Here is a 15,945-nt window from a genome sequence, read left to right as displayed (position 1 = left end):
ACGTGATTTAGTGCGTCCCTTGTCATCATAATTGCCCTTTTGCTGTGACTTGCCCCTAGTACGCAAAGCACTGGAAGACTTATTGGATGCATTGTTCTGCCGATTCATCTCTTGCATAAGTAGAGCACCCTCTACATCAGCATACAAAAGGATCACATTAGAATTGCTCATAGCAGTCTTGAATGTATTCGAACTCTCTGGTAGAGTGCAAAGCAAAAAAGTGGCCTTAAATTGCTCATCAATCATGAACTTTAAGGCAACCAGTTGGCTAAAAATGGAGTTAAATTCACTCAAGTGACTAGACATTGATGTACCCTCCTTCATACGCAAATCCATAAGCTTTTTCAGCCAATACACTTTGCTTGCAGTACTCTTTTGTGCATACATTTCTTCCAGTCTAGTCCATATAGCATATGCAGAATCCAAACCTTCAATGTTGAACAGCAAGGCATTAGAAATCGATAGCTCTATGGTTGAGCTTGGAAGCTCATTTAACTCATCCCAATCGTCCTGTTCCATGTCCGTGGGCTTTGTCCCTTTGTTTTTGATCGGCTTTGCGTGTTTCTTTTGTAACATGATATTGTAGCACTGCTTTTGCCAAACTGCAAAGTTATGTGCCCCTTAATGCTTCTTTATGTGCATCAGATTACTGCTGTCATTGCTGCCAGCCATGATTTTCAGCCCAAATGTGACCATAAAATCAGCAAATGCAGGCCCAAATTGTCACCCAAGTGACCAAGGTACAAACAAGTACCAATCAGCAATAAATGACCACGCAGAAGCACAGATTTCAGATTTGTAATTAAATTTTCAGAAGCACCAAACCATGTGCTACAGCATTATCCAACTGATTACAGCTGTTCCAAGGGCATGTGCATCACTTTACATGAGGAATCCCAAAATTTCAGCTGCAATTTCTGTTATACATGTACCCACGGGCATAAAACTTGACACGAATGGTCAAAAGCCCCAATATTTTGTGCTCAAAGCATCAAATACAGATCTGCATTTCCTCTGTCATGCATAGGGCAGGCCAGTTTTGGCAAAATACAGCAATTTCCGCAAAACCCTTAAATTTTACTGAGTATTGATGTCCAAATTGCGCAGAATTCCACCTGCATGTATATAAAACACCCAAATGCAGCACAAATTTTTCCTAGCCCCAAAAATGCTAGGCAAATGTGCATCGACTTTGCAATTTTTGAGTCAGATTGTCCAATTTTGTGTTGAGATCCCCAAATTCGGGAAAAGCCCCAAATTGGTCGGCCAATTTTGCATAGATTTGAGATTTTGTGCTTGCCGCGCGAAATCCCGTCAGTGGGTAAAAGAAATTTGAGAAAAAAATTGAAGTTTTTAGAAAATTCTGACGGGTCCGTTGAGCCGCCAGGCGTTGCATGACCGATGGCCCGTTGCAGTTGCCGTCAGCAGAAGTTGCTGCAGTCACCGTCAGTAGAAGTTGTTGCAGTCGCTGTCAGCGTAAGTCGTCCCGCCCTGCCTGTTGCCCACTGGTTGTTAGTGCAACAAGAAAGTTGTTGTCAGCAGACTGTAGCGGTGGACACGAAGTCTAGTTGTCTGCGACCGCTGCCCGTCACAGGTGCTGCTGCCCCCACTGCTGCCCTCTTGTCCACGCTAGACCAGCTGCCTGGTCCTGTTCGTGTCGCTGGTCACTTGTGATTATTTCCTCTCTCCTATCTAGCGTGGGGGACACTCAACTGCTGTATGTGAGCGGCCTCAGTTGCTATATGTGAGCTGCCTTTTATCTCGGGGAGTTTGCACTCTGCGCTTTGATACCAGTTTGTAGCGACCAATTGGGCACGGAGATCGAGGCAGACAGTCGTTACACGCAATGAGAGACAGAGAGAGTGAGAGAGAGTAGAGTAGAGAGTGAGCACGTTTTCAGGTACAATGACGAGTATGTACCTTTAGGTTTTTAGATAGATATATATGTGGAAGTACAAGTGCTAAGGGTGTGCTCACACTCCAGCACATTTAGAAGGCATGAGGCCTTTATTCCCAACAATGCTTTGGATTCTTGAGATTTGGTTGTGTTGTGACCCTCTTCATCTGCTCATCATTGTTAGGAGGTAGTGGTCCAACAACTAGCTTACTATCGGAGCTTACTTAGGAGTTTAGTGAGGCTCTACACAGAGCAGCAGGAGTAGCCTTTCCACACTCTAGCCGTACACAGAGAGCCTTCAATGGAGTGATACCTCGTAATAGCTGGTATGATGATGAGTGTTGCGAGTCCAGGGCTCGCCTACAAAGAGAGGTGGCATTGGGATCCACTACCCACAGGCATGCACATCTAATCATTAGACGCCTCGTACGGTGAAAGAAGAGAGCGTTCGTAGTCCAGTTGGAGAGAGACTTATATTAGTTGTTCTTGAGCCAGGACTCTAGAGAGGCCTAGTGGCTTTTCATAGAGCATTGTCTAGCCACGCTCATCATGTCACCTGGTACATGGCAGCAGTACGCAGCTAGTCTCTACAGAGTAGCAGGCTTGCCTCCTCTCTGTGATCCACTAAAGCCTTGCCCAGAGACCACCACCTTCTTTACAGAGGGTAGAGTCCGTGAGGTTATTGACAAACTTAGGAGAGGTAAGGCACACGACCGTGATGGATAGGTAGCCAAGCACTTGATTCATTTTCTAGCTTTTACTTGTTTAGTAGAGCAATGTGTTAGGGCCTCCCAAAGAGTTGGAGCACAAACACCATTGTACCTATCCTCAAGTCAAGAGATCCCTCTTTACCTAGTAACTATTGGACTATTATGGTTGGACACACATTGGCTAAACTATATGCCTTCATCCTTGAGTAGAAGTTGAGTAGATGGGCAAAGATGTGGGGGCTCAGAGTACAGGGACATACTTGCATTAGGAGAGGCTACTCTACATCGGCTCACATCCTCACACTCAGAGCAATCATTGAGGAGAATAGGGCTCATGGCCGACGGATCTATTGCTGTTTTGTGGATTTCCGCAAAGCCTTTGACATAGTGCCGAGAGACAAATTGAGACACAAGCTACATGCTATGGGAGTTTCCAAGGAGCTTAGTTGGGGGATCCTGGCACTGTATGAGAGGGTTGTTGGTAGAGTACGGACACCAGAGGGCCTCTCAGCTCGTGTTCACTCCACCATTGGGGTGAAGCAAGGATGCGCCCTTTCTCCGACACTATTTGGTTTTTACATTGATGGGATTGCTGACTACATATCCTAGGGGGGAGATAGAGGAGCTCCATTGGCTGGCACTTGGATACCTCTCCTCTTATACACAGATGACATTGTATTGATAGTTGATTCCCCAAGAGGGACTACAAAGACACCTAGATGGACTACACTCTTATGCATTAGACAATGGGCTCTCAGTGAACCTCCGTAAAGCCAAGATGATGGTGTTTAATAGTACACCATAGTGGATTAGGAGATCATCACCTAAACTCACATATGTGTAGGAAGAGTTGGTGTATGTGGATTCATATGCATATCATGGAGTACTATTCATAGGTCCCACTTTCTCTATGAGAGAGGCTCAAGGATATGCAATATTGGGTGGCTTAGAGAGGATGTGCTTAGAAGTACATTTTCAAGAACCCCATACCAAGATGTGGCTCTTTGATACACTGGTCACATCCACATTACTCTATGGAGTACAAGTATGGGGCCCCGGCCTAGATCATCTCAGCCGATCAGGTTGCACATATGATGGTTGGAGGTCAATGGAGAGATCCCTTGCATCCATGATTTCTAGGATTGCATGGAGAGACTACCCGCCTTCCGATACTCCCTTGATGCACCATCGCTTATCTTGAGCCACCCAAAGATTGGCAGGATCATCAGGATGGATCTCACCTAGCTAGATGTGAGGAGGACATGGTTGGCACTAGAACAAGAGCTAGCGATGAAGATGACTTTCTATAGAGAGCATCTTCTCCAAACCATAGCATGGATTAATTGTTTGCCCGAGATATATGGACGCCCACCTCTCTAATGGGAATAGATGTGCTATTGGGCAGTTGCGTACTTTCTTCACACCAGTTAGAGATTGAGACTGCTGGTAGATATAGGTCCATACCACCAGAAGAGCGAATATGCCAGATATGTTAGCTGGAGCGAGAGACAAAGGGGCAGTATATTTGTCTGATGCGTAGCATACCGCGAGATTTGAGGTTGCTTCCATTGTCTCTTTAGAGATGGATTTGGACCATTATCTAGAGTCATGGATTACATGGACCAGCGGTGCCTTGGTCTCTTCCTCTTGGAGATATGTCAGCTTCGAGGCTCACTCCTTAGGAGTACTACAGCTTTAGGATAGCAAGTCTCCACTCAGAGGTAGATTACAGATTTCTTCACAAGAGAGACCTAGGAGGTTTCAATGCAGCTACAGCCCTAGCCTTCTAGGCATACACGAGGGTATTGATTGATCAAGCCATCCAGCTTGGCCGTTCTAGTCACCCGAAACCCTGATAAGCCTTGACAACACTTCCACGGACAGATACAAGAGATTATTGCCCGTGCTAGAACCAGGCCTTCTACATCCCTAGGAGATCATATCAGCTGGAACTCTTTACTTGTTAGCTAGAGCTCTCTTTACTTAGAGCGCTTAGTCTACTTGTACTTTTTATTACATTCTCATTTATTGTTCTTTCTTCAGATAGTTGTACTGTCACATAGATGATTGTAACTCATGGTCTCACTGGTCATTTTGGCCTTTTGCAGATGTTAATATATCATTTCATTTCATTTTATTTCTCTATATATTTCTGTCTTTCATTGTCTTGATATTTTAAATTTCACAGTGATAATTGATCAAGTTGGATAGTTCAAAGTATTGTCATTCTCATGTTCTTCCCAATGTTTACATCTTTTTGGCATCCTCATCTTTAGTGCTTTGAGAGTTTGGAGAAGAGGCTGACTTGCCTTTACCCTTAGAGTAAGTTTGGTGCCATGTATTCCCTTGTTTTTGTGGCTGGCTGCAAATGTTGATTATCCTTAGTCATGCTGGGACGATTGACCCTTGACTACAACATGCCCAACATCACTTGAGCTGCTGTTTGTTCAATGTTGCCCATTAGCTCAATTGCTGCCGTCTTTGTCACAATCTGTCCTGCACGACAGATGTCCACTTACAATTGGTGGTGCTTCAACTGTAGCTGAAGAAGATGGAGAAGAAGAGGCTGGCTTGAAGAAGAAGAAGAAGAAGAAGAAGAAGAAGAAGAAGAAGAAGAAGAGGAGGAAAACTAGCAAAAGAAGATGATTGTCTCCAGTTTTGCCCATTGAGACTGCCGCCTGTCCCCCATTACTCATGCTACATTACTCCTCATCAACGTGGTGCATCTATCACTTGCTCCTTGTACGCTGGCATTGGTCTATCTGAATTTCTCTGTCCCATCCATTGACATGTCCGCCAACATCAATAATTGCTATCCATGTGCCAACTGACACGTTCGCCATCGTATAATGCATCTCATCAATGTGGTGGCTTGTCATTAATGTGTTGATGTGTCTTAGCTCATATTCCTAGGGATAAGGTTTCAAATTAAAACTTAGATAGTTAATGTTTAGACATTGACTTGTAAGGGACTGTTCACATGCATTTGGTGGTTTTTACATTTCTTTGAAATTTCTCAAAATTTCTTCTCCAAACTTTGGGGCTTTTCAAAATTCACATTAGTGCCTATCTACCCCAAATTGGGGCCTCTGATGACACGTTGAAGACCGCCTGAGTGCTTGCACCTTCAACGTTGGGTGAAAAATCACTTTCCAAGCATTACCGTAGCAAGCGATCGACATTGATCGCAATATCCTTAACATTAACATCGAGGGGGAATTTTTATCTCGATAAAATTTTTAAATAGTTAAAAATAGATATAAAATTTAAAAATTGAAATGTGAAAATGTGATTGGAATTAGGCACTAGCCCTCGCATGTGCTAAAACCTTTCAATCACTTATTAAATAATTGTATGGGATCCTCTACACTAATCCAAAATGAGTTGTATTTTTTTTTATTTTCTTTCCTTTTGATTCGCAAAGGAGCTATATTTCAAGAGGGGATTGTAATCACTTCCTGCATGACCTCTGAGTTGATTTCGAAAGTTAAACCCGTGTATTTGGCCTCTGGTCATGTGTTCGGTGCCTTTGAGCAATGTTGGCTTTTGATCAACCTCTGAGCCATGCACATATATCTTTGAACCGTGTCTTGGATTCCTTGAGCTTCTTAGTAGACCATGTCATGACCATCCTTGTGTTTCACCTCTCTTACTTATATATCTTCTTTTTTAGAATCATTGTATGGGATTAGGCACTACCTCTTCGAGTGTCAAGGTAAGACATTCCCTTTTTCGTATTCATATGTTTCGTGTCATGGGCTCGGTCACCCAGGACCCGAAGGAGGGCTTGTTAGATTTATTTATCCTCATGTGTGAACACACATTGTTGTGTGTTAAAGTGTGAACACCTTTTACATCACTTAGCAATAAATAAGGGTCAAAGGTGTAGGTGGATATCTTACCCTATATATTCAAGCCCTATCATTGGTACTTTCATCTTACCTATTACTATTAATCTATCTATTTAGTTTTATATACGTGCAAGAGTTCTCTCTCTTTCTCTCTCTCATAGCACTACATCCCTAGACGTGAGCGGATTTGCAGATTATGCCAGGAGGAGATAGAGAGCGAGGAGCACTACATTTGCAGTTGCAGATCCTACATCATAGTTCGGGCTAGATACCCCACGCTACACCTCGCTCAGACTAGTTATGGAGTCCCCACACTAGTGCTACTTCGGCCAGTTTCTAGTTGAGATTTAGAGGCTCTGCACATCACTACTAAAGGTTGGCACTATGCTCGGGGGGGCTGGGAGGTGTCAGTCACAGCTTATTGATTTATTCCAGATAGTGACCAGACACTCGACACCCATGCAGAGAGGGGTGACAGTCCAGAGAGTTGAGGAGATCGGAGTATCATACCGGTTGTGGATATAGGGATACTAGACATAGATGCTACATTAGAGAGAGATGAGGGAGATCCGCCAGTAACACGAGTAGCAATTGACAGTGTTGGGGGCTCACTCTAGATGCTACCCTCGTACTATTTCATCCAGGATCTATGACATACTCTACCCACCAATCCCGACTAGGTGGAACTAGATATACGAGTATCATTCAATCACACAACTAGACATGTACTATCTCATCCTTCCATTGTATCCCTATATGAGCACTATTTTATCTTGTGCACCACCTTAGCTTCTTTTACAGTATATTATTGACCATCTCCTAGCATGTCACATTTTGATGTCCAATGACGATCAACATTGTACATGATTTTATAGGCCGATTTTGGCATTAGAAGATGTTTATATATCTTTCTTTCTTTCTCATCCCTCCATGGAGTTCCATCTGCCATAGCTTGTTAGTCACACACGCAAGCTCCATATCTAATTTGTTCGATTTATTTATCCTCATATGTTAACACACATTATTGTGTGTAAAAGTGTGTGTTTAGGTGTGTAAGATCTTTTACACCACTTAGCATTAAATAAGGGTCAAAGGTGTAGGTGGATACCTTAGCCTATATATTCATTGTGTAGGCCATATCACTTGTACTTTCATCTCACCTATCACTATTGATCTATCTATTTAGTTTGTATACGTGCAAGATTTCTCTCTCTCTCTCTCTTTTTTTTTCGTAAAAGGTAATTGTATTAATTACGAAAAAAATACAAGATTACTGGATTACAAGATACATGATGACACAAAGCCGTTATGTGAAGAGGTTTTCTCTTTCTCTCTCTCTCTTTTTTCTGATTACAAGATACACGAGGGCCCTAGGCCAACGAGTGGGGAAGCCCCGCAGTAATGCACTGAAAAGGTTACACCAATCATGGCAACGACCCAGAGGCAATTGCCATATGCCACGGATGCAAATCCTCCCGAGGGAGCAAGTCGGAGTGTCGGATGATATCTAGCTGCCAATGCAAGAGCCCTTTAAGCCTGGCAATATGTCGGGGTACATTAGAGGCCAAATCAAAGAGAAAAGCATTGCGCGTGGTCCAAATGTGCCAACATCCCCAATATCTGAAAAAGTGAAATAAGATCTTCTTATGCAACTGTGGCGGCGCGGGATACTTCGGGCGCACAAAAACCCAGTCGAAAGGAGTTAGCGAAGACCCCACCACCGCGCGCCAAATGTGTGACAAGAGTGACTAGATATTCTTGGCGAGCGAGCAAGAGAGAAAACGATGTCGGGCCGATTCCGCCGGTGTGGTACAGAAGAAACAATTGCCATTCGAGATGCGACGCTTGGCAAGGGCCGAGGCCAGAGGAAGACCACCAATCATCACCTGCCAAAGAAAAACCTTGCATTTGAAAGGTGTCTTATTTAGCCAGCCCTCCATTAGCGTTTTCTGCCACCAGGACAGTGATTTCCGCAGTCCCCAAACAGTATTAGCTTTCTCTCCCAGCCATTGGTGATCTTGAACAAGAAGATGATACACCTGATTAGTAGAGGCCTTTTCCAGACTCAGGCGGCTTGCAAGGTCCCAGTCCTGCCAAGGGCGATCCACAGTGAAGGCAGGAAAGGGTTGCCGACCCTGAAGCTCCGACGAAAGCTGCTCCCATAAATCACGGTATCCACGCGGGATCTTGAAGAGTTGCCGAGCAGTCCGAAATGATACGAGGATATTGCGAGTGGCAAGGGTAGCATCCGCAACCGACGTCACACCTAAACTGGCCATGCGATTAAATCTTGGTCTGAGTTGATGTTTATCTTTTCATGAAAGGAGTCTCGATACTGCCAACAATTCCAACTGAAAGGAGTCAGTCTGCAAGCGGTCCTCTACTGGGTGCCAATGGGCCTTTTGGAGCACTACTTTCCAAGAGCCAACCAAGTGCAGTAACAAAGAGGACGAGGGACTGGAAACACGAGAGTCAGCATTAAGGACATGCCACCAGGAGGCCCGAAGCCGTGTGTTGCCATGGCGGAGCCCGCTGTCCTCAAGAAAATAACGGGCTATGATGGTCCATGGGTGATGGTCCACACACATGGCACGAAAAAGGGACCAACGGAGAGCTAACATATGAGTGTGTGCATCCAAAATAGCTCCTCCACCCATGCGCTTAGGGGTACATGCGTGTGACCATGAAATCCAGGAAATGCCGGCCTGCAGTGAATCCTTCTTCCACAGCATGAAACGGATGGGATGAGTGAGGGCCCTCAAAGTAGTGGGCGTCCATGGCAACAAAGGTAGGAAATACGTTAGCATTGGAAGCATGATTGTCTGGGCCACTTTGAGGCGGACATGGAATGGCCACGCTTGCGACTTCCAATACATAAATTTCGCCGCCAGTTTTTGTGAAATCCACTCCAGCAGGTCTTTTGGCCGTACATCCACCCCCAATGGGTATCCAAGATGCCTGACAATGGAGCCACGGGAAACCACCTGGCCTTGCCAGCCTAAGGACTGTAAATCAGGCTCCGTACAACTGAGAATGGCTGACTTAAGGGCATTGATGCGAAGCCCAGAGGCCTGACCAAAGAGTGTCCAAACATCTAATGCCCTTCGAATGTTGTCCCTGTCCGCCTGCAAAATCATAAAGGTGTCATCAGCCAAAGATTGGCTAACAAAGTGCTGACCCAACGGAAGAGACAGCCCGGCCAGCTGAGCAGAGGCTGCCATGGAGGATAACATTGAAAGGACCGGGTGAGTTGCCAGGGCAAAGAAGAGAGGGCTCAAAGGACAACCCTGTCTGACCGCGCGTGCAAGGACAAATGGCTCTGTAACTCCACCATTAAGCATAACTCTGGAGGAAGCCTCAGCACTAATGGTGTAGATCAATCGGGACATTCGGGTATCAAAGCCCATAGCCGACATGAGGTCTGCAATGAAAGACCAGTCCATATAACCAAACGCCTTTTCCAAGTCCAATTGGATCAATACCACTTCCTGACCGGAGTGCCGCGCATAGTCAATAGCCATTTGCACATTTAAGATATTATGCAGAATGTTGCGGCCCTTAATGAAACCATATTGGAGAGGATGCACAATAGCTGGAAGGTGCTTGTGAAGCCGATTCGCCAGCACTTTGGAGTAGATTTTATACATGGAGCCCATTAAAGAGATTGGTCTCCAGTGTTGCAACTTTGACGTCGAAGGGACCTTTGGAATTAGTTTGATAAGGCCTTCTTTCCATGAGGAGGGCATGACCCCCGTTTCCCACACCTGCTGAAACATGGCCACCAATGGCTTCACCAACTGCGTGGCCGAGGTCTGAAAGAATTCATTAGTGAGACCATCCCAGCCAGGACTTTTATCATTCGGCAGGTGCAACAAAACGTCCATAACCTCTTCCTCGCAAATATCCGTCTCCAAAGCGGCTTGCATATCAACTGGAACCTGTTGGCGGACCAGATGATAGAAGACCGAGTGGGCATGCGTAACCTGGCTAGAAGGCGAGGAAGAGGAACCAAGAAGTTCCATAAAATAGTTTCTGCACATAGTGACAATGGTCTGCGGATCCGTGACCATGCGACCTTCCGAATCTTGGAGTCTGGTCATATTTTCGCGAGCCGGAGACGCATGCAAGGCGCGAAAGAACTTATGAGACTGGCAGGCGCTATCTTGCATTGTGTCCGTCAAGTTGTGCATCTTGGCCTGTCGATAAGATTTCAACTGAAACACTTGAATAAGATGGGCCAACCGCCTCTCCAGAGACAGCAGAAAATCATCATCAAGGGAATCCAGGAGCAAGGAATGGACCAAAGCCAGTAAGTCTTCTGCTGCATGTCGACCTCGGCGGCAAAGCAAGGCATGATGGATCCCATACTGGCGAGCAACCCGCTGCACATTAGAGAGCAGCCGTGCAAATGAAGGCAAGCCCTCAGAGGCAAAGTCCAATAAGAACCTCTCAATCAGCTGCTGCATATAGCCCTGGAAAATTGAATGCTTCAAATAAGAGGAGTTGAAACGTAAAGGGAGCCTATCCAGGAATTGCACAAAAGGTGCAATAGAGTGTGTCCGCATCTCAAGCTGGAGGGGGAAATGGTCCGATAACGCATATTGCCGCAAGACCTTCATTTCCAGCATCTCGGGAAGAAAATCATCGCCCTGCATGATATACATTCTGTCCAGTCGCGACTAGGTAGTTGCATATTGTGCGGAATGAAAAGTAAACCCTGAAAAAGAAGGGTGAAGCCACGACCAAAGATCTTGCTTGAGCACGTGCAAAGCAAAGGAACTCCACACCCGGCTTTCCGGCGTATCCATTACCGAATGCCCTGAAGTGGACTGAGAAGAGTCAACACACATATTGAAATATCCCATCAAGAACCCCCTTCGGCCGAGTGACATGGAGCCCTGCAAAGTGGACCAAAGATCCCATCGGGATGTGGGATCATTCGGAGCATAGAGGCCCAACAACCATAAAATCTTTCCTTCAAATAAGACTTCGATCACCAGAAAGCGGCCCTGCACATCATTTTTAACAAGGACAGGCTGATATTTCTCATGGACAATCATTAGCACGCCCGAATAGTGCGTGGCATGGGTCCCTGCATAAAACAGACGGAATCCATGACAATCTATCACTTTTCCTGCTTCACCGTGACTTTTGTGCTCAACTGCACACAATACATCCCACTGGTTCTCGTGCAAGACGGTCCACATGGCATGTTGCTTATGGCGAGAGCAAATGCCTCGCACATTCCACATGGCTATCTTCATGTATCCTCAAAGAAGGAAGTCAGGAACGAGGCGCCTGCTGCCTCGATTTCACCTTTTCCGCGAGAGCATCCAGGACACCCTCATCTAGAAAATCAGCCAATACTGCAAAAGAATTCTGGCGACCTGCTTTGGAGGTAGAAGGGAAATCCACTGCCTTGGGAGAGGGGCGGGGATAACGCCGATCCCAGGGTGTAATAACATTGCCTTTGGCATTGAACGCCAGCTTGGCTGGTGGGCCTCTGGGGCCGTCGGTATAGGCTCTCCTTGGAGACTGATTGCGGGGGCCCGACGGGGCCGTAGGACGCGCAGCCTGCTGTGAAGTGGCCATTTCTTTCCGGTGCGTATACGTGCGCACGGAATCCTGGGAAGCGGGAGGCCCAGGATCCGCCAGGCCTGCATCCAACTTTTTACCTTTTTTAGGACGTGTCTCAATCCAATCAGTGCGACGGGAATCCACACTCAGGACCTGTTGTTTGCCTTTATCCATGACATGAGGAGACGGAAGGGCTTCCTGGGGCGTGGCATCAAGCACCATGTCGTCCTTGGGCAACACAACCTGCGCATCCTCCGAAGACAATTGCTTTTCAGGGCATTCGGCCATGAAATGCCCCAATTTACCACATGAAAAGCAGTGGCCCGCAAAGTTGCCCCATTTTAGGCGAAAATACAAAGGATGCATGCCCGAACAATTGAGGCGAAGCCACGCGGGCCTTTTCCTGGCCGTGTCCCATAGCATGCATAAACGGTTGCGGTTCATGGCCCTGAGGCTTGGGGGAACCAGCACTGTTCCCACAACTGCCATCGCATCCTTCAACATGGGCCAATAGACCGCCGGACAGTTTTCCACCTCCACCCACACCGGGCATTCGCGTTGAAGCAGACGCTGGAAGTCGGGCATGGGGCGCCATGGCACAACATGGACTAAGCGGCGATCAAAGAATAGCGGCAACTTGGACAGGAGCTCAGCGCGATGCGTTTCCGATTTCAGCAGGACCTCATAAAACCCGCGAGGTCCAAGGAAGATCTCCTCAACAGATTCCCCTTGCAATAGATGGTGCAACCACTGGCGAATATGCGAAAGGACTGGGATCCTGCTAGTGAAGAAAAGTATAACTGCACGGTCATAGAACACCGAGAAGGATCGCAAGACTGATTTGGGGTCCACCGTGGCTTCCAGCACATCATCCGTTCCCGCAATAGAAAAAGATTCGGTATTATGCTGGACATAATCGCCGAGCAGAGTATTGGCGAAGTCCAGCAAATGCTCCTAGTCAATTTCCTGCGAATCCACAGGATCAGAGGCCACTTGCGCATAGGAGCGTTCCGGAGGACTCATTGGCTCATCAGGCGTATGCTTGGAGCATATGCCGGCAGGCGGCTGTTCAGAACTCGGCGGCAACTCCTCCGTGCATGGCACCATATCTTCCGGTTCCTCTGCATCGGAATCAGGGCCAAGGGCTGCCACCGTCCGGTCAAGAAAATCCAAATCCAGGCCAGCCATACTGCTGTCGTCACACGCGTCCCGGCAGAGGGCGAGCTAGGTTAGGTGAGGTCGATCCTGCGCAGGGACGGATTGCTGGTCCCCAGCTTCGCGCAGGATCCAGTCAAGCCTGCGCTGCCCTGGAGGAAGGGGCCAGGCGGCACGCAGGGCAGGCTGGCAAAGAAATCACAGGGCAGGGCGGCGCAGCACGGAGGCGGGTCAAAGACGAAAGGCGCGCAGGAGGGCGACGAAGGGGCGCAGGGGGTAGCGACAGGCGAGAGTGCAGGGCGGTGCGCAAGGCGGCGCCAAGCTCGCAGGTCAGAGGGGCGGCGGCAGGAAGGGCAGACGGGCGCAGGAGGGCCAGACGGGCGCATGCAGGGCCAGACGGGCGCAGGAGGGCCAGACGGACTCGCAGGCGCAGGGTCAGACGGACTCGCAGGGCCCAGGAGGAAGCGGAGGGCGGAACGGGACAGGTCAGATGACCTTCTGCAGGTTGACAGACACAGGCGGCGCCAGCGCGAACGAGCTCCCCGCCATCGCGATCCCTCTCTCTCTCTCTCTCTCTGGCTCTGCCCACCTCTCTCTCTCTCTCTCTCTCTTCTCTCTCTCTCTCTCTCTCTCTTTCTCTCTCACTCACCCCTCCATTGAGTTCCATTTGCCATAGATTGCTAGTCACACACACAAGCTCCATACCCAACAAGTGTATGAGAGAGTACTTGGGGCAGTTACATTTAATAAATCCACACAGTGAAAGGTCCAACAGCTCAAGCACAAAGTGCACCTACAGAAAGCATACAAGAGATGATCAAATAGTGAATAAAATGAAAAAGCACGACAACTTAACACACTTGAACCCTCTGTTAAGCCTCAAGTGTATTCATGATACATTGGGCCACTAGCATGTCCAGACCGGCCACCACATTGCAAGGTCAACAAGCTGTATATCAGATAGTCAACTGCAATAAGAGGCACAGGGAAAGCACCTGCAGCAGAAATGGAGGTTGAGAACTGAGAACACAGGGTTACCAGCAGGCCAAGATGGAAAACCAGGTTGTCCAGCCATTGTTTGAAGTGGCCCAGCTTCAGAGATGGTGGCCCAGCCCACCCAAGATATACCAAGACACAGGTGCTAGTTGTCTTCGGAGGAGTAAATACAGCCTGTAGCAGATCTGCATCAGCAGTAACAGCAGCACTAAATGCACCAGGAGCAAGGCACTTGGTCCCCTGATACCATATGAGAGTGAGATGCGCAATGGAAGAAATAGAAAACAACTACTGAACACTGAATGAAATGAAGAACAGAAGCAAGATCACATGAACTCAGAGAATGAATAAACGGGCTATGGAATCCATATACCAAGGCATGAGAATGATGCGTACAAACAACATGGTCTGAATGTCTCCCTACGAGATAAAAATATCCCCTAGTGAAATGTCATGTGATCTCATGTCCTCCATGCAAACTAAGGGAAATCGACAGGCTGTTGTAAACAATTCTATGAACATATAGAATCCCCCTTTGAAAGCAATTAACTGGAGGGGAGTGGGAGGTTTGGGATGGACGTGCACAATGAAGGAGGCACACCTTGTCTTTCAAAGATCGGAAAGTAGAGAGCTAAAGGTTAGCCTCTCGTGGAGAGTGCTCGTTGAAGAACCCCTCTTGACTTGTGCTGGCTGTGAGGAACACTAGGATTTGCATGGAAAATAGAGAACCTGACTAAACACAATGAACTCAGAAAAACTGCAGATGAAGACGAAGGGATGGATGGTGAACACACAATGAACAAACAGAGTATGCAAGGTGAGATACAATGGATGCTCAAGGAGCAGAGGGCTGTCCAACAGCCAATCTCTCTTGTGGGACGTGGCTGAGGGAGAGTGTCAGAGTGTTGTCGTCTAGAATGAATCAAAGTGCTGTGAACCACCAATGCTTGGTGCTAGATGATGAGGAGGAGATGCCAAGTATCTATGAGGGCAGGAGGAGACCCAAAATGCAGCAGCTTCGAAGGAAAAGAAGGATGTAGAGGACAAATGGAGGATGATTGACTGTGAAATATTGATATTGGTAGCAATACTGCTGGATGGAAGGAAGATGCAAGAGACTCCAATGCTTGAATGAGTGGAGTTGTTGTAAGAAAATTCAGCCAAGTGCAGCCATACGTCCCAAGAATTCTGCACATCATGACAAAAATGTCGCAAATAAGTTTCAAGCCACTTATTGACTCTTTTGGTCTACCCATCTATTTGGGGATGATAGGCTGTGGACGGAGCCAATTTGGAGCAAACACAGCAACGGACAGCCTGGTGACAGTAGCTGGATGCAAGAAAAACCAAAACACAGCCAAGTATATGCTGGCAACAACAGTTGGATGCTGATCGCAAGGAAAGAACAGAGCCAGCTGTGTGGCAACACCTAGAGGCTATGGTCAGTTGTGAAGAAGCAAAGAGAGATCGTGATAATGATGACGATGGTTATGATGATGAGTTAACAAGGAGCAGTATGAGAGTCAGCACTGGTGTGAGATGGATAGGGATGAAAGTGGCAAAGAAAACAGTTCCTTTTTGTAGAAGTTTTTGAGCCACTTGTCCTATCAAAGTGCTAGAAAATTGTATGTAATGAAATAAATCTTTTTGGGACTGTGTTGAGATGTCAATGTCAAATGGGCCCATGTTGACACCTACATCCTTGACCTTATTTAATGCAAGGTGTAAAAGGTGTTTAACCCAACACACACCAACATAT

At 47.0% G+C, this 15,945-nt stretch overlaps 1 protein-coding gene across 8 annotated transcripts in view; it reads left to right on the top strand.

Moving 5' to 3' along the window:
- The window catches only part of LOC148025521 (dynein regulatory complex subunit 2-like), a 152,445-nt gene that overhangs the window by 32,973 nt on the left and 103,527 nt on the right, over positions 1 to 15,945 (top strand). The window lies entirely within an intron of this gene.

Source organism: Lygodium microphyllum, chromosome 14 (assembly GCF_053477565.2).
Source record: "Lygodium microphyllum isolate KBCC chromosome 14, Lygodium_microphyllum_v1.1.10, whole genome shotgun sequence".
NCBI lineage: Eukaryota > Viridiplantae > Streptophyta > Polypodiopsida > Schizaeales > Lygodiaceae > Lygodium > Lygodium microphyllum.
The sequence above is the reverse complement of the archived record's forward strand: the minus strand, read 5'-3'. Positions and strand labels throughout refer to the sequence as shown.